A 27,919-nucleotide genomic window follows, 5' to 3' on the forward strand; every position below is an offset into this window, starting at 1 on the left:
TGAAATCCCCAGTCTGCCTCTTTTGTGCTTACAAGCAAGCTGTGTGTGTGTGCACACCACACACATTACATTAGTGCATAGCAAGGCACTGTGACATTGGGCAGTGGGTAGTTTAACAGACTGAACTTTATTATTGGGAGAGTCTGTGCAGTGAAATCCCCAGTCTGCCTCTTTTGTGCTTACAAGCAAGCTGTGTGTGTGTGCACACCACACACATTACATTAGTGCATAGCAAGGCACTTTGACAGTGGGCAGTGGTTAGTTTAACAGACTGAACCTTATTATTGGGATAGTCTCTGCAGTGAAATCCCCAGTCTGCCTCTTTTGTGTTTACAAGCAAGCTGTGTGTGTGCGCACACCACACACATTACATTAGTGCATAGCAAGGCACTGTGACAGTGGGCAGCCAGTAGGCACTAGGCAGTGACATTAAATCCATAATGTCAGGGAAAGCTAGAAGTAGTCAAGTGATTGGGACTGGCAGAGGAGGCACTTCAAAAGGCACTAGTGCCAGTCCCCCATTAAAGTTAAAAAGGGACCTGTTGCAATCTAATAAATGGAATAAAATGAAATCTAAACATGATGCATCGCCACCACCTGTTTCTGACCCTGTAGTTTTGGAGGTGAGGGAAGGGGAGGCCGAGTCATGCCAGACAAAATGTCGACACCCAAAAGCAGCAATGGGACAGATGTTTCGACTAAGCAATGACAATGTAGCGCAGGCACTGTTTCATTCTGATTCAGATGAAGAATCATCTTGTGTGGGATTCTTATCAGAAACGGAAGAAGTAATAGCTGATGACGTTTTAGGAAGATCAGTTAGTCCTGTCTTAGCCTCCACTTCAGTGCAGCAGGGGAGAGATGAAACTGATGAGGAGGAAGAGCAGTCAGTGCAGGCACAGAGGGTGACTGAGGCCCCTGGCATTGCTTCTCAGGGTGCGCCTACTAGTAAAGCTCCAGTGCGCCAGCATCCACCCCCAAGGCTATACAGAAGGGAGGATCACGAAAGACATCTGTGATCTGGAGCCACTTTAAAGTGACGGATGACCCGTATTTTGCTCAGTGTAATTACTGTGGCAGGGCTATTTATTTTTATTTAGGATTTTTATATACCGACCTTCTCAATACGAATATCAAATCAGGTCGGTTTACATAGAACAAAACTGTCGCGGTTGAGGCGTTACATTAAACAGAGTTTCTGAACATAAGAACATAATTATTAAATATTAAATATTAAATAGACAACAATAACTCGTCAAAATAACATGAATAAATGTAGGGAATAGTTAAAAAAGAGGGTAGGCTAAATAGGGATATACAGGTAACGGAGAACATTGTTGATGGGCAAAAAACATGAGAATACATGAGCTAGAGAACTAATGCATCAACAAAGGAGTCTTTTTAAAACACGTGGTCTGTCCAGATCAGGCGTAATAGGGCCTTGAGGGGGTATGGGCGGTCGTGGAACTTATAGTGGAACTTATAGTGAAACTTATAGTGGACTATTTTGCTCTTTGACCGGTGTCGGAGTGTTCCTGCGATTCTGGATAGGCTTGCCGGAAGAGCCATGTTTTTAGGTTTTTCTTAAAAGTTAGATGACATGTCTCTTGGCGTAGATCCGGCGGTAATGAGTTCCAGAGGGTGGGCCCGGCTGTGGAGAGTGCTCTTTTAGTTAGTGAAGTTTTGATCGGGGGAGCATATAAGGAACCTTTGTAATTGTATCTGATAGGTCTTTGTGATGTGTGAGGGCGGAGTTGCGAGTTTAGATTTAGGTGGGCGATGCCCATAATATCCTTGAGGATCATTGATAATGTCTTGAAGGTAATTCTGGCTTTTATAGGAAGCCAGTGAAGGCTGTGGAGAATTGGTATGATGTGGGCTCTTTTATTTGTGTTGGTGAGTAACCTCGCCGCAGAGTTCTGCACCATCTGTAGGGATTTTGTAGATAAGACTGGAAGACATAGCAATAGAGAGTTGCAGTAGTCTAACTTAGACAGAATTAAAGACTGGACTACTAGACGGAAGTCAATGAAGTGGAGGAGTGGTTTCAGATTTTTTAGCACTTGAAGTTTGAAGTAACATTCTTTAGTTGTGTTGATAACAAAGGATTTAAGGTTGAATTTGTTGTCGAGACGCACCCCTAAGTCTCTGACGGAGGGGGAGTGGTTAATGGATAATTTTGCGAATTGTGTTGCGCTTTGGGAGTTGATGAGAGTATGGTTTTCGTCTGGCGAGATGATGAGGATTTCTGTTTTATTTGAATTAAGTATGAGGTTCAGGCTGGATAGCAGAGTATTGATAGATTGTAAACAATTATTCCAATGTGCCCAAGTTTTTTGCAGTGATTCTGTGATGGGAAGGAGTATCTGAATGTCATCAGCGAAAATATAATGTTTTAGCTTGAGGCTGGAGAGTAGGTGGCAGAGTGGAAGCAGGTAAATATTAAATAGCGTAGGGGAGAGAGATGATCCTTGTGGTACTCCTCGTGTTGATTTAATAGGAGGTGATTCTTCATTATTAATCTTGACTTTATAGAATCTATTCTCCAGGAACGATTGAAACCAGCTGTGAGCTTCTCCTTGAATTCCTATATCGGATAGCCGTTCGAGAAGGATGGCATGATTGACTGTGTCAAATGCGGCGGATAGGTCGAGAAGGGCGAGAAGGTATGGTTGTTTTCTTTCAAGATTGAGGAGGATGGTGTCAGATAACGATGCGAGTAATGCTTCTGTGTTTTGCGATTTCCTGAAACCAAACTGGAAAGGGGAGAGTATATTGTTCTCCTCCAGGTACTCCGACAGTTGCTTGTTGACGAATCTTTCCATCACTCTTGAGATCAGGGGAAGGTTAGCGATAGGGCGGAAGTTTGCAGGGTCGTCCGTTGAGAGATTAGGTTTTTTTAGTAAAGGTTTCAGAATGGCTATTTTGAGTTGATCTGGGACTTTTCCTTGAGTTAAAGAGCAGTTGATGATGTCTGCTAATGCTTTAGAAATGGTGTTAGGAGTCGATAGCAGACGATTGGAGGGTATAGTATCCAGTGGGTGAGAAGAGGGTTTGAGCTTATTGAGAATAATTTCGATTTCCAATGATGATGGGGTCTCGAACGATGATAAGCTGCATTCTTTGTTATGTGAAGAGATGTTAGGGTGCGTTGCTGTTGGCTGTTGGGTGGAGATTGGCTTGAGGAGGTTGGTGATCTTTTTGTCAAAGTAGATTGCAAGTTCCGAGGCTTTGTTGGCTGCTTGTTCATCCGGGATGATAGGTGGAGAGGGTTTCGTTAGGGAAGATACAAATGAGAATAAGGCTTTGGAGTCAAGTGCGAAGTTGTGGATTTTTTTTGCAAAGAAGTCTTTTTTGGCCTTGAGGATGGCTAATCTATATGTGTTGAGGTGGGATTTATAGTTTAGCGTTGTGATGGTGGAAGGAGACTTGCGCCAACTGTTTTCCTTTTTCCGAAGTTCTTGTTTGAGGGCTTTAAGTGTCGGAGTGTACCACGGATGTCTGTTGGCTTGGGGTGGTTTCAGGGATTTGGTGATGGAGGGACAGGATAGATCTGCGACCTCGTTTGTTATCTTGAGCCAGGAGTTGATAGCTGAGGAAGCGTCTGTGAGATCCAGACGGTCGAGTTCTTTGGTGAGCAGATTACTAAGACTGTCTATGGGGCAGGGTTTCCTGTATCGTATAGTGGTTGCCGGGTATATGGGACGAGGCTGGTCTTTAATTTGAAGTTCGGCAGAGATGAAGTGATGGTCAGACCATGGCACCGGGACGCAAGTAGGGTTATTGGTTGAAGTTATTCCGTCGTTGAGAAAGATCAGGTCTAGGGAATGTCCCGCTTTGTGCGTGGGGTCTTTGACAATCTGATTGAAGCCTAGTTGATTGAGTGCTGTGAGAAGAATGTCGCAGTTATGGGTTAGACGAGCGCTGTTTACATGTAGGTTAAAGTCTCCCATCAAGATAGCTGGTTTGTCCTGCTTGAAATGTTTGGTTGTGAATTCAATTAATGGTGAGGGGTCTGTATCTAAGGTTCCTGGTGGTGAGTAGACTAAGGCTATTTGTAGATGGTCCGAATTGAAAAAGGCAATTTCAGTATTGTTTATTGTAGTAGATAGTTGTGGTGAGAGCCCAAGGCCCTTTTTTGTGGCTAGCAGGATCCCTCCACCCATTTTTTTGGTTCTGGGGATTGAATGTATGTCATGGAGGTGGTTGGGGAGCTGGTTTAAAAGAACTGTGTCTGTGGATTTCAGCCATGTTTCAGTAATGGCGCAAATATCGGGGTCGTTGTCCGTCAGGTGGTCATTGAGGAGGTGGAGTTTTTTTGTGATCGATTGGGCGTTGAATAGTGTGAGCGTGAATAGTGTTAATCCTAGCGTTTGAGAGATGGGGGAGATCATAATTGGAATCAGTCTCTGGTGTCGGATGCCTAGAATCCTGGGTTTGTTGGATGTGAGTTTAGGAGTGTAGGGGATTGTAGGTATAGGGATAGGGTGCATGTTGAGGTGCTAGTGTGTAGTATTGTATTCTTACTTGAAATCAGGAATTGTGGTTGGGATTACAGGGAACTTGGATGCTTGATGAAGCTTAGGGGGTGGCTGCTGGATGAAGAGTAGATGAGTGGCTACTGGATGAGTGGTAGATGAGTGGCTGCTGGATGAGGCTTAGAGAGTGGCTGCTGGATGAAGATTAGATGAGTGGCTGCTGGATGAGTGGTGGATGAGTGGCTGCTAGATGGAGATTGGATGAGTGGCTGCTGATGAGTGGTTTCTGGGTGACGATAGAAAACTTGCTGAAGACTGCAGTGATGATTACAGGGTTAGGATAAGAGTGATTGCTGGCGCTTGGAGTGAAATGTGCTAGGCGCTCTAATGAGGGTAGAGGTGAAGCCGTTTATCTCTGGATGTGTTGTCCTGATCTTGGATGTTTAGGAGTACGCACTAGCGGTACTGGAGAGGATTTTCAATGGCTGACTTGGGGGGTGTAGACGGCCCTGGCTCTGGGACGCTCGGGGGCCTCGTTGGATTTAAAGGGACTCCGGTCGGCTTCCGAATGGCTTAGTGTCGATCAGTGGCGTGGCTTGTATTCACGGCTTGCAGCGGAGAGTTCCCTTTTTGTTTTAGAATGTTTCTTCCTGCTGCTGTTGTTTCCCTGCTGATGTTAGTACTTCTTCTTGCTTTTGTTCCCGTCTGCACTGCTCACCACGAGGTGAGCGGGCTCTTGTCTCTGAGGATCGTGAGAGCCCCGTCGAGAGGCGAGGTGGGCGCAGGGATGAAGGAGGAGATGTGAAAGGGCCGGCGACTGGAGCCTCGTTGGATATAAGGGACTCCAGCCGGCTACTGATTGAGATTGTAAGTTGTGAGTAGGACGGAGTGCTCGAGGGCTCGGGGAGCTCTCAGGGGCTGCACGAAGGGGCCCACAAAGGGGCAAGCCCCTTTGTTGCGCTCCTTCGGTGCGCAACGCCCGGTGCGCAACGCCGGGATGAGCGGCAGGGATTTAAATCCCCCGCTTACCTCGGCTGCTGACGTGTCCTGCGATCCTGTCCCTGGTAGGCTGCTTCTCCTCAGTGGGCGGAGCGGAGGGACGAGCGGATGAGCCGCGTGGCCGTCGCTGGAGCCCCGGTGGTGAGTGCTTTAATTTTACTCTAGGCCTTGCCCCGACGGGCTTCAGCGCCGGCTGCGCAGGCCTGGGCTGCAGTCGATCGCGGCGGTGAATCAATCGCGGCGGTCGCGGATGAAGAGGACGCCGGGAGGAGCGGCAGGGATTTAAATCCCCCGCTTACCTCGGCTGCTGACGTGTCCTGCGATCCTGTCCCTGGTAGGCTGCTTCTCCTCAGTGGGCGGAGCGGAGGGACGAGCGGATGAGCCGCGTGGCCGTCGCTGGAGCCCCGGTGGTGAGTGCTTTAATTTTACTCTAGGCCTTGCCCCGACGGGCTTCAGCGCCGGCTGCGCAGGCCTGGGCTGCAGTCGATCGCGGCGGTGAATCAATCGCGGCGGTCGCGGATGAAGAGGACGCCGGGAGGAGCGGCAGGGATTTAAATCTCCCGCTTACCTCGGCTGCTGACGTGTCCTGCGATCCTGTCCCTGGTAGGCTGCTTCTCCTCAGTGGGCAAGCAAATGGGACATCTATCTAATTTTGGCATAACGCATCCTATGAAGAGGCAACACCCAACAAGAGTACTGCCATCTGGGGATGGTGGCAGTACCAGTCAGGGGACCCCTTCCAAGCAGCGTAAAGAAGTTGAAAAGCAGCAGAGTCAGCCCATACCCTCATCCCCTTCTAGCAGTCAGGTGGCAGGCCAGCAACCCCCTGACATGTGGCAGAAGCGACAACCCACCATGGAGGAAATGGGGTGGAGTGCGGTAATGCTATCCCAGGGTAGGAGTCAGGCAGCCTCAAAAGTTGTAACCAGGAACATTGGAGAAATGATTGCCCTTGCAGTTAGTGGAGAATGTGGGTTTCAAGTGTTTTCTGAAGGTCGTAGTTCCAAATTACAAAGTCCCCTCCAGAACCACATTTAGCAGAAATATCCTCCCCAGCCTGTACAAGCAGTATCGCAGTCGCATCCAAATGCTGCTAGCTAAGGCACAAGGGAGTGTGCATTTCACCTGCGATATCTGGACTGCCATGAATGCTGCACACTCTTACCTCTCCCTGACAGCACACTGGTGGGACTTGGCTGAGGCAGGGGCAGGCAGCAGCTCTATTACTGAACAAGTATCAGGGTGGAGGTGGGCTTTACTGCACACCCACCTGACAGACCAGGCCCATTCCGCAACCAATATTCTAACATGCATCAGACAGTTGCTGGAGGGCTGGCAACTACACCAGCGAGACAGGATTCCTCATGCAGGGTTCTTTGTCACAGACAATGGTGCAAACATGGTTAAGACAATAAACGACGGGCACTATAAGAACATCCAATGTTTTGCACACACTCTGCACCTGGTAATGAAGTCAGCTCTGGGATTGGATTCCAATGACCAAGAGAATGAATACCTGCATAGGTTAATACAGAAGTGCAGGAACATAGCAGCGCACTTCCACAGAAGTGTGAAGGCGGGGCAGGTTCTCTGATAAAAGCAGACTGATTTGGACATGCCTCATAAGTGTCTCATTCAAGACATTGCCACCCAGTGTAATTCCACCTTTATGATGCTGGAGAGGTTAGTGGAGCTGCAGACACCCCTTCATGAACTTTCTGGTACAATGGACATAGGTGTGCAGAATCCCCTAGGGCATCATGATTGGTTAGTCATGAGTCAGCTGGTAAAAATCCTGCAGCCCTTCAAGGATGTCACGGAGGAGCTGAGTGGGATTCACTTCTGTCCTCAACTGCTGTGCCTGTCCGTCCAGGCCTGATGTCCCAACAAGGGTTGGACCTCGACTGCTGTGCCTGTCCGTCCAGGCCTGATGTCCCTACAAGGGTTGGACCTCGATTGCTTTGCCTGTTTGTCCAGGCCTTGTGTCCCTTCGTGGGCATGACCTCTGTCCTCGAATGCTGTGCCTGCCTGTCCGTTCAGGCCTTATGTCCCTATGTGGGCTTGATCTCTGTCCTCGAATGCTGTGCCTGCCTGTCTGTCCAGGCTTTATGTCACTAGGTGGGATTGCCCTCTGTCCTTGACTGCTGTGCCTGTCCGTCCAGGCCTTATGTCCCTACAAGGGTTGGACCTCGATTGCTTTGCCTGTCCGTCCAGGCCTTATGTCCCTACTTATGTGCCTCCTTCCTACTCGCTCCTCCCTCTCCCCCTCCCTTTCCTCCGATCCTATCTTTACACCCCGGCTGCCTTCGAGGTGTTACCCCTCCTACCAATTTCTCATACCGCTCCCCCCCTCTCTCCCTCTCTTCTGTCCTCCGTCCGCCATGGAGATGTCCCAAGCAAATATTGTAAATTATGTAAATATGTTTTCTTGCCTCTTACGTTATCTTTTAAGAATACAGTTACAGATATACTGTTCCTCTTACTGTTCTTTTATTGTTCATTCCTGTCACTTCTCACTCGCCTGTTCTTTATCTTTCCAGCTGCTCTTGCCCCCCTCTCCCCCTTCTCGCCTGCTCCTCCTACCCCCACCGTGTTTATTGTAATTTCTGCCTGCTTCAGTTTTTTGTAAACCGGCGTGATGTATCCTACGAATGTCGGTATAGTAAAAGCTTTTAAATAAAATAAATAAATAATAAATAAGGGTTGGACCTCGATTGCTTTACCTGTCCATCCAGGCCTTATGTCCCTAGGTGGGATTGACCTCTGTCCTTGACTGCTGTGCCTGTCCATCCAGGCCTTGTCCCTATGTGGGCTTGACCTCTGTCCTCGAATGTTGTGTCTGCCTGTCCGTCCAGGCCTTATGTCCCTAGGTGGGATTGCCCTCTGTCCTTGACTGCCTGTGTCCAGGCCTTATGTCCCTAAAAGGGTTGGACCTCGATTGCTTTGCCTGTCCATCCAGGCCTTATGTCCCTACAAGGGTTAGACCTCGATTGCTTTGCCTGTTCGTCCAGGCCTTATGTCCCTACAAGTGTTTGACCTCGATTGCTTTGCCTGTCCGTCCAGGCCTTATGTTCCTACGTGGGCTTGACCTCTGTCCTCGAATGCTGTGCCTGCCTGTCCTTCCAGGCCTTATGTTCGTAGGTGGGATTGCCCTCTGTCCTCGACTGCTGTGCCTGTCCGTCCAGGCCTTATGTCCCTACAAGGGTTGGACCTCGACTGCTGTGCCTGTTCATCCAGGCCTTATGTCCCTCGGTGGGATTGCCCTCTGACCTTGACTGCTGTGCCTGTCCATCCAGGCCTTATGTCCCTAGGTGGGATTGCCCTCTGACCTCGACTGCTGTGCCTGTCGGTCCAGGCCTTATGCCCCTACAAGGGTTGGACCTCGATTGCTATGCCTTTTCGTCCAGGCCTTATGTCCCTAGGTGGGATTGACCTCTGTCCTCGACTGCTGTGCCTGTCCGTCCAGGCCTTATGTCCCTAGGTGGGCTTGACCTCTGTCCTCGACTGCTGTGCCTGTTCGTCCAGACCTTATGTCCCTACATGGGATTGCCCTCTGTCCTCGAATGCTGTGCCTGTCCGTCCAGGCCTTATGTCCCTAGGTGGGCTTGACCTCTGTCCTCGACTGCTGTGCCTGTTCGTCCAGGCCTTATGTCCCTACATGGGATTGCCCTCTGTCCTCGAATGCTGTGCCTGTCCTTCCAGGCCTTATATCCCTATGTGGGCTTGACCTCTGTCTTCCAATGCTGTGCCTGTCCGGCCATGCCTTATGTCCAGTCCTAACGGCTGAACCCTCGTTGCAAAGGGAAACCTCAGTCTCTGGCAATTCAAAATAGTAATCCTTCACAGCATGAATCCTTAAATAAAACAAACTGTTTTCTTTAGTTTTAGGGCAGAGAAGAGAACTTCCTCCGTCTTGCTTATGAAGTCATGATCTGTTTGCAAATGCTTAAATCCTAACAATTTGTACCATTATACACTCTAGGGGCTAACCCATTCCAGGGAGCCCTTTCCTGCTCAAAGGAAAGGGAACTCTCCCTATTGTTGCAGCTTATCTCTTAGCACCTGTTGACCCATGTTCAGAATGAGAAAAGATCTCCAAGGTACTTAGACTGTGGCAAACACAACACAGTGAGACCATGCCTCACAGTGAGTCCCTGTTCCAGGTCGCCACGCTTTGAAGGCTCGTGCTCCACTCTAGGGGCCAACCCATTCCGGGGAGCCCTTCCCGGCTCAAAGGAAAGGGAACTCTCCCCGGGTGTAGCCAGCCTGTATCTACCCTCTGACCCTTGTTGAACTGCTGTTTACATGGTAACCTCCTCGCCTCGGCCTTGAAAATTCTCGTTTGTATATCTGCTAGCTCTACCAGATTTTAAAAGACCAGCGAGAGCTCACTAGATGCCAACAGAAACACCCCACTCTAGGGGCGAACCCATTCTAGGGAGCCCTTTCCTGCACAAAGGAAAGGAAACTCTCCCCGGGTGTAGCCAGCCTGTATCTACCCTCTGCCTCTGTGCCTTGTTGCCATACACCAGATGACTCACTCAGCTCCTTGTGGTGTTCTGGCCACTATCATTGTTGCTCAGTGTGTTGGTGCTAGTCTTTCTGCTTGCTATGTTCCTCCTTCATTGATGCCACTTGCCTTACCGCTTTGCCTGTCATGCTGCCTTCGAGGGTTCATGCATCTGTTATCGGTGCTCTCTTTTGAAGCTGTGGTGTGTTTTTTACACTCTCGCTGCTGCTTTGCACCTCTATTAAAGCACTCTTCTTGGCACTCCTGGTACCCCTTTGCCCCTTTAAAGTACCTTAGGCTATTCATGCCTCTTTGGTGCCACTTTGCCACAGTCTAAGTACCTTGGAGCTGTTTTGTTGTTCTGATGATTGCTCCCCAGAAGTTTCATCAAAATTGATAATAAAACCCCAATTCTGCAGCCAAAAATAGGCTGCAAATACTTCCCCCATTGACTTTAATGGGAACCGGAAAACGAATGCACGTATCAACGTATCAGGGGCGCCATTGAACGAATGCAACGTATCTGGGTCCCGACGAATATGTATCCCGAATCCAATGAATACTTTCCGGCTGCACATCCCTAGTCGGTGGTAGCCTATTCCTGATTCACAAAGGCTGCAAATAGCTGAAAACTATTGGACAATATTGTGACCAAGGACTTATTCATAACAGGGTTTGGAGTGTAAGTGAAGTGGACTTTTGTGCTGCGGTGTGTGGTTAGCGCAGCCTAGAGGGCGGGTCCCTAAGGCCCATGCCACCAGCTGGCAGATGTGCCCTGGGTTAGGACTGGTCTGGAGTTTCACCTCTACCAGCCGTGTTCCCCACAGGTTGAGCCTTTGGGTTCCGGGGGCCAGCAGGAGTTAGACAATAGTCCCATAGGGCTAAGACAAGGAGAGTGTCTGGGCTGAGGTAAGGGCAGGCAGCAATAAGAAAGTCACCGGGTACAGACCAAGGGTCAGGGCAGGCAGCGAGCAGGGCATGGTCCAGGTCCAAAGCAAGAGTCAGTGGCAGGTGCCAAGCAAGAGAGTGGCCCATATCCATAGCAAGGTCAAAGGCAGGCAGCAGGCAAGGGAATGGTCAGAGTTCGGAGCAAGGTCAAAGGCAGGAGTCAGGCCAAGACAGACAAGGAGACAAGACACAGGGACCAAGGGCATGCAGGACAGACAATGCGGTACCACAGGTAAGACAAGAGGCAAGGAAACAGGCAGGAACAAGTAAGGCAATGAGGAACGCACAGGAAGCAATATGCACTGCCAGGCAGGCTGACCTGTTGCTGAGGCGAGTTGCAGGAGCTTTGGCTGGATTTAAGTACCCAGCTGCAGGATGTCATCAAGGAGCACCAGAATCAGTTTCCTGCCATGGGGCCTTTAAGGGTCCATGCACTGTGCATGCATGCACCCAAGGAATAGCGCGGTGCGATGGTCGAGGAGGTGCTGGTGGCATCCATGCCACAAAGCGATGTTGGCAGGATCTCTGGGTGGCAGCAGCATTGGGGGCGAGGCTCACAGCATCTTTGCAGCACTGGGGGCATTCCTGCATCGGAACCGGTTGACAGCATCCTGGGGTGAGTGTGGTTGGATGCGGGATATCCCCGCAGACTGGCCAAACATTAAATGGAAGTCAAATAACTAAGCTGTTATGTGCATGCCAGTCCGAGTCTTGGAAACTTGAAAAGTACATGCTTAGATTTCAAAAATGGTTTCTGTAACCAGGGTACTGCTCCAAGCCCAAAAACATGGCAGCTGTAATGTCCAAATTAATCATGTGAAAGAAATAGTTGGTAAAGTGGGGCAAGGTTAATCATGAGGCAGTCAGATGACCTCCTCAAGGTCAGACAGTGAAGAAGCAGTAGTTCTGAGCTCCAGATCCCAGTCTCCAGGTTTCCCAGATCTGCACTCCATGCGCTAGGCAGCCCTGCTAAGTTACAATGGGCAGTGGGCTCTCACGTGAAAGTGGAAAAGTGAAACACTGACTTTAAAATCATCACAATAAGCTCCATCAGTTTTCCCACTGACCCAGCCTACGGGCAGTAATGGCTAGAGGTCTCGATCTAAACATGAAGCTCGGGTAGCCAGATCTGTCTGGCAGGCTACATAGGACCGAGGATGTTTGAACAACTGGCTTCGTGGTTAGACACGGGAAAGGAGGAGTACTGGTTGTTAACTAAACGCATGCTCACCTGCTCAGGATGGTGGCATGCTGAGAAGGAAGATGACAAAAACCCTTCAGGAGGGGGAGTGATAGCTTATAAAGTTGTCATGCTTTGTAGCTGGCAGCTGAGATATATCCTTATCAGTATGGGCAGAAATAACAGCGCAGGCTGGATGGGCAAGAGTTACCGTAGCAAATTCTGTGGCCAATTTTTCAAAATTCTGCAGCAATTCTGTGGTAAATTTTCCTAATTTTGCACACAGATTCACTCCTGACTATGCAAAAAAAGTACATTTTTTAAATTGAAAACCATTCATGGTTTTAAACAATATTTAAACTTTATACAAAATTTACCAAGTACAAAAATCAACTATATAATCAAGTAAAGACATATGATACAAACGTTTAACTGTAAAATGCCACTTTTGTTTGAAGTGAAATTTATTTATTTTAAAATTCTCATACCTTATCTAGCTAAGCAAATAACCATTCAAAGCAGGGAAATACAGTGCAACCATCCTTGTCTTTCCGAGTACATGAGCTTCTTCCATATGCTGAAAATGCCCTCAGCATCTGTAGTCTGTCTCACTGTTAATTACACAGAAAAATATGTGCACATATATTGGACACTTGATACAGACATAAAAAGGGGTTAAATAGCACAAATTTGAAATCAGCAGTGATGCTGGTCATGAAGGCTTCTATGAACTGATGACACCAGCAGTTTCAGACTTCTGAAAAACACATCCGTGTCTTCGTAGCTGGTTTATGGTTAACCATATCTTTGAGGGGTCAAACATTCTGACTGCTTTCTCAGTCAACTCCAACTTCACCCTTCCCCTACAGTTCACTTCATGACAGGAGGAAGGGGAGAAGAGGAACAACAGAAGGAGAGCTGAGACTGAAGGCAGGCAGGTACTCTGTAGCTTTCTTTAAAAAATTGAATTAAGAAGTGTACCAGCTGTTTTTTGTGGCAAGTTGCCAATTTATGCAGCCATAAGCCAATTATGCAGTTTCCCCTGTGACCGCCCAATCATGGTGGGAGCCTAGGAACATCGCCCTCAAGTTGCACCAGTTTTCAAAGGGAAAGGGAAGGTATGTAAATATTTGCTTTGAAAATTATTCTGCCAAAGGTACCCTCACGAGTTACACCTACTAACTGGAGTGCATAAATTTCTCATTAATACAGGGATGCAAGATTGCTCCCTTCCCTTGCACCAATAAACACAAAGACTTAATGGCATTATAAAAGGCCGCAGTTTATTATTATTATTACCCGAGCCCTTACAATTAGCAATCCAACACCCCCCCTTTTCTTTATTTGCTTCCTGCTCCGCCTCAACCACCACGTTCCAGTGGTAGGGCATAAGGAATAGGACCCCCCCCCCCCTTTCACTTACCCTGCCTCGTCCCAGCGAGGGTAAGCTTCGGCCTTGAGCTTAGCCCCTCGCTCACCGGCTGTCCTGTGTAGCAGCCCCCCCCAACTACACGGCACTCTTCCTCCCCTCCCCCCCAATCTCACTTAACAATACATTATTACAACATAACTTGGGCTCGGGTTTACCGCCACAAACAAGGGTGACCTTAGTAGACACCCTTGTACCCCTACTGCGGCCCCTTATTGTATAATTGCTTTTTCTAGTCCTTGCAAGGCATTATTAAACAAATCTATTCCCACATCTGACAAATGCACCCCATCTCCTCTGAATAACCCCTTCCCTACCTCCCAGGCCCAGTCATGCCTCACCCAGAACCCCTCTTCTTGTACAACCCACCTACCAATTTGCTTGTTTAATTTTTTAACTCCTTTTTTCCAAATTGACTCCTCCCTGTATTTCCACCTAATAATTATATCTGCCCACCCGACCTTTACGTACAGCCACATCCCCATCACCCTGGCCATATCCTTTCGCATGTTAGAAATTAGTTCCCTACAGGTCCCTTTCCCAATGTCATTACCCCCCAGGTGAATTAATACAATGCTCGGTAAGCTCCATTCCTCCGCCTGCTCTTGCAAGAGAGACAGCAATTCAGACCAACGCATTCCCCTTCTTCTCAACCACTGGATCCGCCATTGCCGTTTCTCCAAATGCATGTGCTCCCCGTTCGGTCGTCCAACTGCTCTATCGTATGCCCAGTGTACAAAAGAATGGCCCATGACCCAGACACATCCTTGCTGCTGCCTTGCCCTCCTGTGCTCTGTAAAAGAAGAAAATTCAATGAAATCTGATCCACCATCCCCCACCCCATTATCTTCGTACATAAGAAGTGAAAGCAAATTACTTTTATCTTGCACTCCGACCATCCGCATTCAGCCGCCGTCGTGGCTGTGGCGATATGGAAGGAATGGGAACTATAACGCTCCGCATCCCAACCCAATGCTTTCACAACCTTTTTTAAGATCCTCGTGAACTGAAAATTAGTTAACGGGAATCCGTCTTCGTGGACCAAAAAGGATCCCCCGACTCTCGGACGTTTCTTTAAATATTCCATTACTCTTCTCACCAGACACACACTAGCATTCCCCGCTGCAACAACCTAAGGAAATGACCTCTACCTCTCTGGTCCATCTTAGATCTCTGAATGTATACTGATACCGAATCACCTTGAATCTGCACCTGGTTCACCATCAACCCCGTACCTCGTGCATTATGCTTGGAACTTGCCACCAGCTCATTTATCCTTGTAGCTCCGAAAAAAGCCAAAGAAAAAGGGAAAGGGAAGATATGTAACATTTGCTTTGAAAATTATTCTGCCAAAAGTACCCACACAAGTACTACTAACTGGAGTGCATAAATTTCTGATTAATACAGGGATGCAAAATCATCTCTTGGCTCCCTTCCCTTGCACCAATAAACACAAAGACTTAATGGCATTATAAAAGGCCGCAGTCAATCAACTCTGAATACCTTATGGGTTTTCTTTTATCCCCTTCCCCCGCTCTCTCCTGCTGCCATCCTCCCATAACCCGTTTCACTACAAAGCTCGCCATCAGGTTTCCCCATCCTTTCAATTTTTGAAAAAATGTGAATCCCGCTAACCGAGATTTAACAGCGGATCTAGAATATCCCTATTCCTTAGCCTCCACTATAAAATGCACAATCTGACGCTCCCCAGCCGGCCCTCCCCTCCATCCCTGTCCTTGCAAAAAATGGGCCATCATCCCGCATCCTGCTACGTATGCTTTCCAAGTAGCTGGAGCAACCAACTACCAAATTAGTGTCCATTCTGCTTCTGTCCAATCCTCCAAAGGTGTTCCAGAAAACACTCCCCCGTTGTATCCGTGTGAGGCGCCCACTTCCGAAATACATCCCACTTAAAACGAGAGAGAGCATCTGTAATGACATTCTGTACTCCTGGGACATGCTTGGCTCTGACCGTGACATTCCTTCGTAAACACGAGCTCACTAACTCTCATACCAATGCCGCCACCCTTAAGCATTTCGCCGATAACTTATTAGTTACTTGTACGACTCCCATATTGTCGCACCAAAAAAACCACTCTCCTATTACTAAGTTGCTCCCGCCAAATCTCAAGGGCTACCACTATGGGAAATAATTCCAGAAACATAATATTCCGAGTCATGCCCCTTTCCACCCAGTCCACGGGCCATGGCTCAGCGCACCACATCCCCTGAAAATATACTCCAAAACCCGACGCACCAGCAGCGTCTGAGAATAATTCCAAGTCCCCATTTGAAGTCTCCAGCTCAGGTATAATACGCACCCTGTTAAAAGTTTCCAAGAAATTCTCCCATATCCTCAACACTCCCACTGTTGATACCAACAAACGCCTAATAAAAGCTCTACCCATCGGGATGACTCTACAAGCAAAATTCAGTGATCCTATCAAGGACTGCGTCTGCTTCAATGTGACTTTCTTTGCCCCTCTGACCAATGTCACTAGTTCTTTCAGCTTTAAATTTTTGTCCTCCGGTAACCTTGACAACATATTTAATGAGTCTATTTCTATACCCAAAAAGGTTAACCTAGTGCACGGCCCTTCCGTCTTGTCTTGAGCAATCGGTACCCCTAACTGCTTCGCTGTTGCCAAAAAACCTGCCAATTGCTTCTGACATAACTGAGATTGCCCTGACCCCACGAATAAAAAATCATCCAAGTAATGGATCATACTTGCGCTTTTCGTGAATTTTTCTGTAACCCATTGGACGAAGGAACTAAAAGCCTCAAAATACGTGCATGATATCGCGCAACCCATAGGTAAACACTTATCAACATAATACTGTCCTTCAAACGAAAATTCCAACAATGGCATACTATCAGGGTTAGAAGCAGGCGAAATGCCGACTCAATGTCTGCTTTGGCCATTAACGCCTCTCTATCTGCTCTCAAAACTAACTCCAAAGCCCTGTCAAAGGAGGCATAACGCACCGAACATGCTTCCTTGGGTATGAAATCATTCACTGCTGACCCCTGTGGAAACGACAAGTTCAGGATCAAGCGATACTTAACCGGCACCTTCTTAGGTATGACTGCTAATGGAGAAAGATGCATTTTTGGAAAAGGTGGTTCACTATACGGCCCCACAATTTCTCCCTCACAAGTTCCTTGCAAAAAATGGGCCATCATCCCGCATCCTGCTACGTATGCTTTCCAAGTAGCTGGAGCAACCAACTACCAAATTAGTGTCCATTCTGCTTCTGTCCAATCCTCCAAAGGTGTTCCAGAAAACACTCCCCCGTTGTATCCTTATTAAAACCCTCATTAAAAACAAAGCTGCCCGCCTGTCTGGATATTCCTTTAATTTTTTATCTAAACTCGATAAAATAATAGGCGAAGTCACCTTACCAGCCCTGACCTTTAAACTAATTTCCTTTTCGCACAGCACCACTTTGCCCTTTAGGGCATTTACTGGCTGGGTGTTGCCCTCCACAAGAGCTGCACGCATGCCTGAACTTGCATTCGGGAAACAAGCATGAGGCTTTATTGAAGCGCCAGCATATGTCTGAACTTCCTCACACTGATTTGGTATCTCCGCCCGTTTTAAGGTTCCCGCTGCTATGAAAGGAACTCTGTCCCCCGCTTCCAGTGCTCGCACCTGCCCCCCAGGCTTGCCCTCCGCTCCCTCCAGCTGCACCCCTTCCGCTTCCTACCTCTTTATTTGTCATTTGGGTCAACCACAGATTAATATCCTGTGTACCCCACGACATGTGTCTATTTCTTTCCATTTTGTCCCTAAACCTTTTGTCATAATTGAGCCAGGCCCAACCAGCATAGTCTTTGTAAGCTCCTCGTATGCTATCCGCATACGCTATTAACGGCCCATATTGCACTGGCTCAAAGTGCCCCACTACACTAGCCAATCTTAAAAACTCCCGAACCCAATTTAAAATATTTTTTGCCACTTTTGGGCCGCTATTTCCCTTTTTTCCTTTCTTGTTCCCCTTCTTCTTATCCTTCCCTCTGCCTCTCCTGCCATCTAGCAATCTGAAAATATTCATGTATTTACATTTCCTTATACGTTTCTGCATCTTCCTAGACACCCCCTTCCACAATTCTGACAAGGACACTAAGGCTAGATGACCCATGTCCTGCTTCGGGCTCTATCCTATCTTAGCGTATCCCCTCCCGGCTGACTCACTCGAAGAAGTGGACAAGTCAATGTCGAACTGGAGTCCTTTTCTTCTTTTTACCTTCTTTATTTGTCTGTTCTGTGATTTTTAATTTCCTCCAACTCACCTGCTCGTTCCGCTGTTACGCTTCCCCTCGCCACCTACGGCACGCCATGTCCTGTTGGGATTCCACGCATTCTACCGGCGTTATCCACCCTTGCCGTACTCCTCTCCCGCCAAGCTTCCTGATGCGAAGTCCCCGGCACTGCTAGTCCCTCCGCTTCTGTGAAAACAGACACACCAGCCGCAGCACCCATCGTCGAATAATACCCTGCCTTTCCACTCTCCTTCAACCCAAAGGACCCTCCCCCAGACTCCCTCCCTTCCCCCAACCCGCAAGGCCCAACCCCCTCCACACCCTCACCTACCCCAACTCCAAACGACACCCACTCATCCCAAGAGACATCCTCGTACCAAATTGGATACCCCTGCTCTTAGTTCCATCTTCAATAACCCCTCAACCCCTATGGAAAAGGAGGGGGCATTCCCGTTTGCCTATCCATAACCGTGCTGGTTCTCTGAGTGGATGCCTCCTCCGCCATATTCACCCTCAGCGCTGCAGCTCTGCTCCTTGATCCACTTGCGCCTTCTTTCCGGACTCTCGGAGGCCCTCGCACTTCAACATCCGCATTCTTGGGTGCCCTTGACGTCTCCCTATGCAGTGGACTTCTCCGGCCCGCAGCCCTCAACCCACCAGAATGAAAATGCCCTCTCACGAACGCCTGCTGAACCCCAGAAGCTGAGACAATGGGGGCTTGAGGCACACTCTTAGGCCAGCTCACCTTGCATGGCCTGGCACCAGGAGACTTGCCTTTACTCCGACTACTCTCAGCTACTCCCGTGCTAAGCCCGAGGGGGGGGGGGGAGGGGCAGGGCAGGGGAGGGGGGTGGCCAGAGGGGGAAAAACATGGCACTACTGAAAAAGTCGGCGGAGGAGCAGAAAAATTATCCCCAGCCATGAGAGAGATCTCTTGGCAGTCTTGTTCAGGGGATAGGGGTTGGGGGGAGAGGAATCCCCCACTTCAGGCCCGCTTTCACCCGACAACATGAGATGGAGGGGGGGGGGCCTCTACGAGCCGGAAACACTGGAGGAGGGTCCACCATCACAGAAAGGGGAGGGCCAACTGACCCTGGTCGGGTGACAACCCTCGGCTGCACCCTCGTCTCCCTACCTTGCCTCATAATAACACTAAAAGCAGGCAGAGTAAAAAACACACAAAAGCCTGGCTACCAGCTGCTTTAATTACAATAACTAAAACCCCAGTACAACCAAACTCACTCGAATGCACGAACACGACGCCGAACCCCACGCACCCTGCTCCTCAGTTCGCTGCGTCCGACTGCCCCGGCCGTTGCTGCCTCCCAGCTGGCATAGGCTCGCCCCAGCCAATGGGTGCGCCACGATTTAAATCACTGCGTTCCCATTCACTCCTCTGACGCTTCACCCCCCCCCCTCACGCGCAACACCCCTCCTCCCCCGTCACGCGACTCGCCTCCTGATTACCTTTGGCGGTGTGCAACTAGGGTGCCCTGCCAAACATATAAAACAAGAATCCAAACAACTTCCGCCCAATCTCTAATCTGCCTTTTGTAGCAAAGATTTTGGAAAAATTGGTCAATTCACAACTCTCTAACTACCTCGAAGATCATGAAATACTACATCCCACACAATACGGATTTCGCAAGGCTTTAAGCACTGAAACCCTACTCCTATCGCTAACAGACCACCTCATCATGGGCTTGGACAAAGGTCAATCTTTCCTACTAATTCTATTGGACCTGTCGGCAGCTTTCGATACTGTCAACCATGCCACCCTCCTGAACCGCCTCTCGGACATTGGAATAACAGGCTCTGCTCACACATGGTTCAAGTCATTCCTTAGTAACAGAGGCTACAAAGTTAAAATCAATAATAAAGAATCCCCCTGCTACAATTCCTCACAAGGAGTTCCTCAAGGCTATCCCCAACTCTATTCAACATATACCTTCTTCCCCTATGCCAACTTTTAACCAACCTGCAACTAAAACATTTTTTATATGCTGACGACGTTCAAATTCTGATACCCAAAGAATCTCTCACAAAAACCCTCAAATACTGGGAAAACTGCCTCCAAGAGATCAACGGACTCCTCGCAAACCTAAATCTGATTCTAAACTCGGCCAAAACGGAACTCCTCCTCATCACATCCGAAAACAGCAACTCCCCTCAAATTGCTCCAATTAACACCATTGTTACACAAGCAAGAGACCTAGGGGTAGTAATAGACAAACACTTGAATCTAAAAACATTTATTAACAATACAACCAAGAACTGCTTCTACAAGCTGCAGGTAATCAAAAGAATGAAACCACTCCTACACTTTCATGACTTCAGAACAGTCCTCAATCAGTAATATTCTCCAAGATAGATTATTGCAACTCTATCTTACTAGGCCTCCCGTCCTCATCCATCAAACCACTTCAGATGCTCCAGAATGCAGCAGCCAGAATCTTGACCAACTCCAGAAGAAGAGACCATATCTCCCCCATTCTAATAAATCTACACTGGCTGCCAATACACTACAGAATCCTGCACAAGTCCTTCACCATTATCCATAAATCCATCCACTCCCTAGCCCCCCTCAACCTCCAAATCCCCCTCAGACTGCATTCATCATCAAGACCCATCAGAGAAGCATACAAAGGATCACTGACTGTTCCCCCAATTAAATCTACACACCATATTACACTTAGAGATCGGGCCTTCTCTACAGCGGGCCACGCTCTTTGGAATTCGTTACCACCTGATCTCAGACTTGAACCTTGCCTGCCAACTTTCAGAAAAAGACTTAAGACTTGGCTATTTAAACAAGCCTTTCCCGAATCTAATATCCAAGGAGAAACCCTACGGCAAGCGAGCCCTACAGAATCCACCATCCATTGAGAGACCTTCGGTACTATGTAAATAATTACCACAAAGAGACATTACTGCAAAATGTAAATAATCTACCTCTGTAAAGTTTATTTATTCCTTTCTATTTTTATCTCCTTCATCTCCCAGTTGAACGACCTTGTTATATTGTAACTTTTTGCCTCTTCTGCACTGGTTAAAAGAACAAAGTTATTACACACCCCTGTTATTTGTAAACCGGTCTGATATGATTGTATCATGAATGCCGGCATAGAAAAGCCTTAAATAAATAAATATAAAAATAATAAATAAACTCATACACGTACTTTTTACAATTGAAAAGCAGACATGTAAGTGAAATCTCTATCCCAAACACTGTTCCCAGGAATTCCTCCACACAGTTCGGGCAAAACATGACATACGCACACAAGTTTACCTGTATAGTGGATGGGTAATTTTTTAAACCTAATTTCTGTATGTATAAAAATGATTAATGCATAGAAATGCATTTGAAACGTACCCCCATAATCCTATACACGGCGAGTGCAAGTGGGCAGGCACACTGCGCACATCGAACTCTGCCATGCTAAGCAATGTGTTGTGGGAGAGAGAGAGATCACAGGCCCAGAAGGCCTGATAGTGGTCTAGGGTTATTGGGAAGGGGGGCTCACAGTCCATTGAGTCCTGTTCATGGTCAGGGGGTATCAAAGAAGGTGGAAAGGAGGGAGCTACAGATGCCCGATCATGGTCCTGGAGCACAGGGGATTAGGGAGCTGCAGTCACAGAAGGTGCAAATGCAGTCTGGGAAGGTGGGTTGGGGGATGCAATGGTTTACTGGCTTGCATTAATGTAAATCCAAACACACACAGAAGCGTTACTTGCACTCTCAATAATCAGCATCCATATAAGTGCAAGAAATAAATAATTCCTGGTTCATTCTTTTAAGGTTATTTTCTTTTTTATGTGTTATTTCGGCAACTCCTTATTGTGATACAAGCTTTAAATGCAGGTCCCCCAACACGGTCCCGTGTTTCGCCACCCGGCTGCCTCGGGGGGGATTGATTTTAGCATGAATCTGTATCAGTCTGACATAAGTTTTAGTCGGAGTGCACTCCGACTAAAAGTTTTAGTCGGAGTGCACTCCGACTAAAACTTATGTCAGACTGATACCATCTGCCTCGTACAGGAATTGCGAGTCCATGACTTTTGAACATGCTCCCAGGGCCGGCACAAATGGGAAGGAAAGGTGGTACCTGTGGCATGGGTTCCCATTTTCCTCCCACTTTCCCACTGGGGCTGGGTCATGGTCTGCACAGCCTGAGGTGGGGCATGCATAACTGCTTAAGGAATCCTGATTGCCCACCCTTGCATGCACCACAGGGAACAGTGCCGGTTGTGACCTGGGCTGGCAGACCCATGTGACACAACACCCCGGGTGACCACCCTGCTCACCCTACACAAAAGCTGGCCTTGAGGGTCATTAGCATAAATGTGCTACTAACTGGGTTTGTTTGTTTGTTTGTTTATTTATTTATTTAAAATCTTTTCTATACCGTCGTGAAGTTATATACCATCACAACGGTTTACATGTAGGCACATAAAGTAGGTGAATGTGTACGGTAATACATTCTAACAGGTGCCAAAAAGGTTTGGTTACATTATGTTGTAAAAAATCTCAATTGTTTAGTGAAGTAGGTTTTGACCAAGTATACATGTAAGTTATTTATTCTCAAGGTATAATTCACATGCTCTGTGTATTGCTATTAAGTTAGCTGTGAGATAAACTAATTAATTAAACTTCTACAATGCATACTTTGAGAATAGTGCTGTGTGCTGGTGTTCTTCTGCCTATTCCTGTTTACTTTCTATTCTCCGTTCTCTTTGTAAAAGGCTTGTTTGAAAAGCCATGTTTATAAACTTTTCTTAAAGATTTTGAGGTCACTTTGTAATCTGATCTCTAGTGGCACTGTGTTCCATAGTGTAGGACCTGCTAAGGATAAAGCCCTCTCTCTAACTTGGGTTAGTCTCGCTGTCTTGACTGAAGGAATGGTTAAGAGTGCTTTGTTTGCTGATCGAAGGTTTCTGTGTGGGACATGTACCCGTTGTGCTGTGTTCAGCCAGTCTGCCTTTTCATCGTGTATGGTACATTGGGTTTTGTATTGTATTCTGTGTTCTATGGGTAACCAGTGTAATTCTGCTAGAGTTTCAGTTATATGGTCCCTTCTTCTTTTGCCAGTTAGTATTCTTGCTGCGGTGTTCTGTAGTATTTGAAGTGGTCTTAATATTGTATTCGGGAGTCCTAGTAAAATTGCATTACAGTAGTCAGTGCTGGAGAATATTAGTGCCTGGAGTACTGTTCTAAAATCTGCCGGTGTTAGTAGGGGTTTTAGTTTCCTGAGAATCATGAGTTTCGTATAGCCTTCTTTTACTTTTAGTGATATGTGCTGTTTCAGATTGATTTCTGGGTCCATTATTAATTAACCTGGATAAATAAACCTGGATTAATTAAGTTCAATGTTATTTATTTACTTTCTTATTTAATTACTTATTTACTTATTAACCCGCATGTTATTTGTTAACTGTTTAGCAAGATTATATCCTATTCTGTTTCTCAGATTAATTATGTTCAATGTAAATGTAAATGTTCAATGTAAACCGCTAAATGAAGCGATAGATACGGTTCCTTGTAAACCGGGGTGATATGTATACTATACAGGAACTTCCGGTATATAAATTTAATAAATAAATAAATAAATAAATTATTATTCTGAGGTTCCATACCTTTTCAGCTAGTTCTGTTTTCTGGTTGTTTTTGAGTATTATTGGAGTTTGAATGATTTCAATATTTTTCCGTTGTACGTGTAGAAATTCCATTTTTTCAATGTTAACAACAAGTTCCATTTGGTTTAACAGCTGTTTGATAATATATAGGTACATGTTAGCTAGGTTTAATGTTTTCTATATTGTGTCATCAATTGGTTATTTGCATGCGTGTTACAGTAGAGGTGCATTGCGTGTACATAGGCTGAATTATTATCCTATCACAGCCTTTCTTTGTGCAACCAATATGCAAACCTCAAGGAAGTGCACAGTATGTGTCTTTGTTTTTTTAAAACTTTTGTATACTGTTCAAGCTTCTTTTACTTGCCTATGAATGCATCCACTCTGTAGCTCCCCTTTTCCTATCTTCTCTCTCCCTGTATCCTTCCTCGTGAACTAAATTCATCTAAGTTGCTCTTATCTGTGTCCATCTCCTCCTCCACCAGCTCCTGACACTGCTACTTTCTACCTTGCTGTGTTATATGCCTGGAATAGACTTTCTGAGAGTGCATTGTGCCCCCTGTCTGGTTGTATTTAAATGCAGCTTAAAAATGCACCTTTTTGAATCCCAAGTATTTCTCTACAATAAATACACTTACCACGGATTCTTGTTTGCCGTGTATGTTTGTCCTGATTAGAATAAGCTGCATGGAGCAAGGACTATCTCTTATGGGTGTCTTTACAGCACTGTGGATGTCTAGTAGCATTTTAAAAATGATAAATAGCAGCAGCAGCAGCAGTGAAATTTCACACACTACTCGGTCGGGAATAAAGAGATGCTACAGATCCAACCTCAGTTCAGGCAGACGTGAGTGATGTCACTGAATCGGCTGCTTCTGCAGGGTTTGACGCCATCACAATGATACTGCCAACACAGCCTCCTGAATGACCTGCAAAAGGCACTTAGCTTGCAAACAGCCTACCAAGTCAGTCAGGGAGGGGGAGCCAGTTTAGCTGGAAAACATGCTTAGCTGGTACAATCCTGGTAGGCAGTTACAGTCGAGCCAACGTTGGGTACTACTGTGTGTTCTAGCCTCGAAGGACGAGCAGAGGATTTGGCTTCGTATGAGAATGTTTTCATCAGCAGTATGCCTAAAGAGGTAAGGCTGGAAACAGATTTATCAGAGGTTTAGAAAGATAACATGCTTATTTCTAACATATTAGAACATAAACAATAAGGCATAACAGAATGAAGAGCACTTTTCCTATCAATGTAGGGAGAGGTTTTCATAACAAAGTCATGGCCTTGTCATTCATGGGTTGCCTCAAATCCTGAAATTCAGCCTTTAGCCAATGGTCAAAGAGGAAGGCAGATGTAAGAGAAATGCCTTTCATTTGAAGTGTCACACTTGTAATGACTAATTGAAAGGGTCAGTGTCAAAGTCAGGTTGATGGTACTAGCCTTTTTACTCCAGGTTATTGTTACTTTATTTCCTGTCACTGCAGATTAATAAATGGCTCCAAGTGCACTTCACAACCAGATGTTCTCATGCTACCTGACCCGAACAGTGTCACTGATCCACCCTTCCAACAGCATGACCCTTTCCTTCCTGGTGACTCATGTTCCACAGGCGCTGGCTTGTGACATCTCTGAAGGAACGGGCAGGGAGGCCATGACTTGTAAAGGATTCACTTACCAGAAAAGATGGAAAAAGAAAAGTGCCTGAATGCTTCACCTGTACAAATCCAGAGTCCCTGTACCTCATTGGCACTATGGACAGCACAGGCACTGCTTTCTCTCTGCACCAGGACAGTTCTGCAGGGGTCGGCAAATGTTTTATTTTTCTTATTGGCAGGCTAAGTCTGTTTTCCTGCACTCTGCCCCCCCAATGCCGGGCCTTTCTCGGCCTCATGCTGCTTCCACCTAGTAGGGTTTGCCTCTTCCTATTTGCACCACTTGTGGCATCCTAAAGCCATTTTCTCCTACACTCCAGGATTCACTTATATTTTTAACGTTGGAAAGTCAAAAGATTCCATCTACCCAAATTTGTAAGTATGCTTATGTTTCCAGAAGCCAAACTAGTAAAGCAGCCTCGCAATTTAAAGCATAAAGAACAACTTTGCGATTCAATTGTTGCCACATGTTCATGGAAGCTGCTTTTTACATATTTTTTGAAGTAACATGGAGTTGAGATTAAAGTTATACTCTGCGAATTTCTACATATTGTCGGAGGATGCCATCAGCTCTTAAGCTCACCTCTGAACCTCACATCCAGTTTCCTTTGCTTTCTTAACATACTACCCATATCATTTTGCTTGCTGACGGGAAACTGCCAGAATCTTGAGCACTGCAAAGCACAATTAGATATGGTGTGACAGGGAAGGATCATTGTACAGTCAGGGACTATCTTATCAGAGGGAAATGAGAATATTCTTTTGAAAAATTAATTTTGCTTCAGTTTAAGATAAGCAGGGGATTTTCAGTAATCGGCCACAATAGCTTCTAGGAATGCATTGACTCCTATTGTTTTCCTCCAGAAGATTTAGCAACCTGGGAGGCAGAGGGAGCCTGGAATCCCCTTGCAAGGTTGAAGGGGAAGTTAATTTACAGGATTGTTTTTTGGAGTTTTTTTCTTGGCTGCTTTGGTCCACATTGTCTTTGCATTTATCATCATTAGGGAGGATGGGATGGAAGTTCCTTTTGTTTGATCTCATCTCTAAACTTCAAACCCCCTCTGATAAGATTACATCCTCTGCCTGAGACAGGCTGAAACCCTTTTGCAGCAGAAGATTTTACCTGAGGCCTCTGACACTGGAATGAACGCCAGTGCACAAATGCTCATGGCTAAGCGCTGCCCAGTTTTTCGCTGGAGTGTACCGCAGGGGCCCTGCAGCTTTCTGAACATATGACAAGAATAGTGGAGAAAATGTGACTAAAACCTGGAGGAGCTGAAGTTGTAAAGACAAGTTTTTCAGCTTGGCTAGGGTATGCCTTGTTGTAATAACTGCCTTGCTAGAAGAAAGCAAACCCACCTTTGCTCAGCCCGTCTCTGAAGACCTGGAGCCAGGCATAGCCCTACCCAAGCATGGTGGCTGGTGAGCTGCGCCATAACAAATGTTTGGTTTTGTTTGTACATAACTTATCATTGGAAAAAGGTGTGGAGCTTGCTTTGTTTATTAAATAGGCTTCTCTCTACTGTGCATTTCTGCCCTTGAGACATGCACTAATTTAAAATGATTGGGTGTTACCAGACACGCGCACACACAAACTCTGCCCCAGCTAAGTATGTGCTGTCTCTTCTTGGGGATGGGACTCCTCTGAAAGCTTCATCCGCACCCTGCCTGGTCTAGCTACTGCACCCTATGTAGCATGGCTAAAGTTCACTACCTCAGAAACTGGATTAAAACAGAAGCGTCTTTTTGTTTATTCTTCTAATCTAGATGTGGCATGTTGGAACTCACTGGACCTGGCAAAGATTATGATGTACATGGCTACCTCAATTGGATATAATATCCAATAACAAGATGCAGTTACAATTTGGCATGACCCTCTTACAACAGCTATGGACAAAATTGCACTGTTGAAGCCTGTTTTTCGAGCAGGCAAAAATAAGACCCCCTTGGTATACAAGGACTAAAACATCCCTCTGTAGGTTAGAACATCGCTGGCTCACAGACAAGTTCTATTCTAATGTTGTTTTATATAATAATGTGTTTGATAATTACAGAGCCAATTTGATTATTGCAGAGAAGGACTATTGCTCCAGGGCTAGTGATACAATAGATCCTGATGATTTTGTGTTTTGTTTTTTTTTAATAAGATCTCCACTTTTTGTTCAAATTCCCCATAGATGATATGATTAATTCTCAGCCTATATCAGATTCGTTATGTAAGTTGGAACACTTTAGTGCCTTCTCTGAAGATGAGGTTTTGCAAATATTGGAATCAGTGAATACATTTTATTGTCCTTTCAATCGGTATAATCCTGTAATATTGAGGGCCTTGAGGCATGAGATTTGCGCCTGTCTGACCAACCTAGTGAAGGCATCCAAAGATTTTATGTCTCCATTATTGAAACAGGCTTCAGTATGTGCATTACTGAAGAATCAAAATCCAGACAGCAGTAATCTCGCCACGGAGAGGGTGGTGGATGCCTGGAATGCCCTTCCAGAGGAAGTGGTGAAGACTAAAACTGTGAGGGACTTCAAAGGGGTGTGGGATAAACACTGTAGATCCATAAAGTCTAGAGGATGTGAAGGAAGAGAGGGAGGCTTGCGGGAAAGACTGCTACTACCTGGAGTTAATACCCTTATTCAATAGACATACACACGGTAAATGCGACTCCGACAGTGCTCTATGCTTCAATGGCAAAAGTGAAAAAAAGGATTTGCATTCACAAAAAATGCGGGGAGTAGCTTGCTTGTTACGGTGGTTACTACCCCAAACCAAACAAGCCTGATGCTTTACTTTCAATGCATATCCAGTGTTGCTCTCTGC

General features: G+C 46.5%; 1 long non-coding RNA gene across 2 annotated transcripts in view; it reads left to right on the forward strand.

Moving 5' to 3' along the window:
- Positions 1 to 13,005: 13,005 nt before the first annotated feature.
- Positions 13,006 to 27,919, forward strand: part of LOC115098629 — an 87,948-nt gene continuing 73,034 nt past the window's right edge. Inside the window, exons 1-3 of one of the 2 annotated variants that reach the window (XR_003858564.1) lie at positions 13,006 to 13,053; positions 24,515 to 24,581; positions 24,928 to 27,447. This is a non-coding gene — a long non-coding RNA (uncharacterized LOC115098629). Of the gene's footprint in view, positions 13,054 to 24,514; positions 24,582 to 24,927; positions 27,448 to 27,919 lie in introns of those variants that run through there. The other variant, XR_003858563.1, reaches the window with a different exon arrangement.

The sequence above is a fragment of the Rhinatrema bivittatum genome, chromosome 9 (assembly GCF_901001135.1).
Source record: "Rhinatrema bivittatum chromosome 9, aRhiBiv1.1, whole genome shotgun sequence".
Classification (NCBI taxonomy): domain Eukaryota; kingdom Metazoa; phylum Chordata; class Amphibia; order Gymnophiona; family Rhinatrematidae; genus Rhinatrema; species Rhinatrema bivittatum.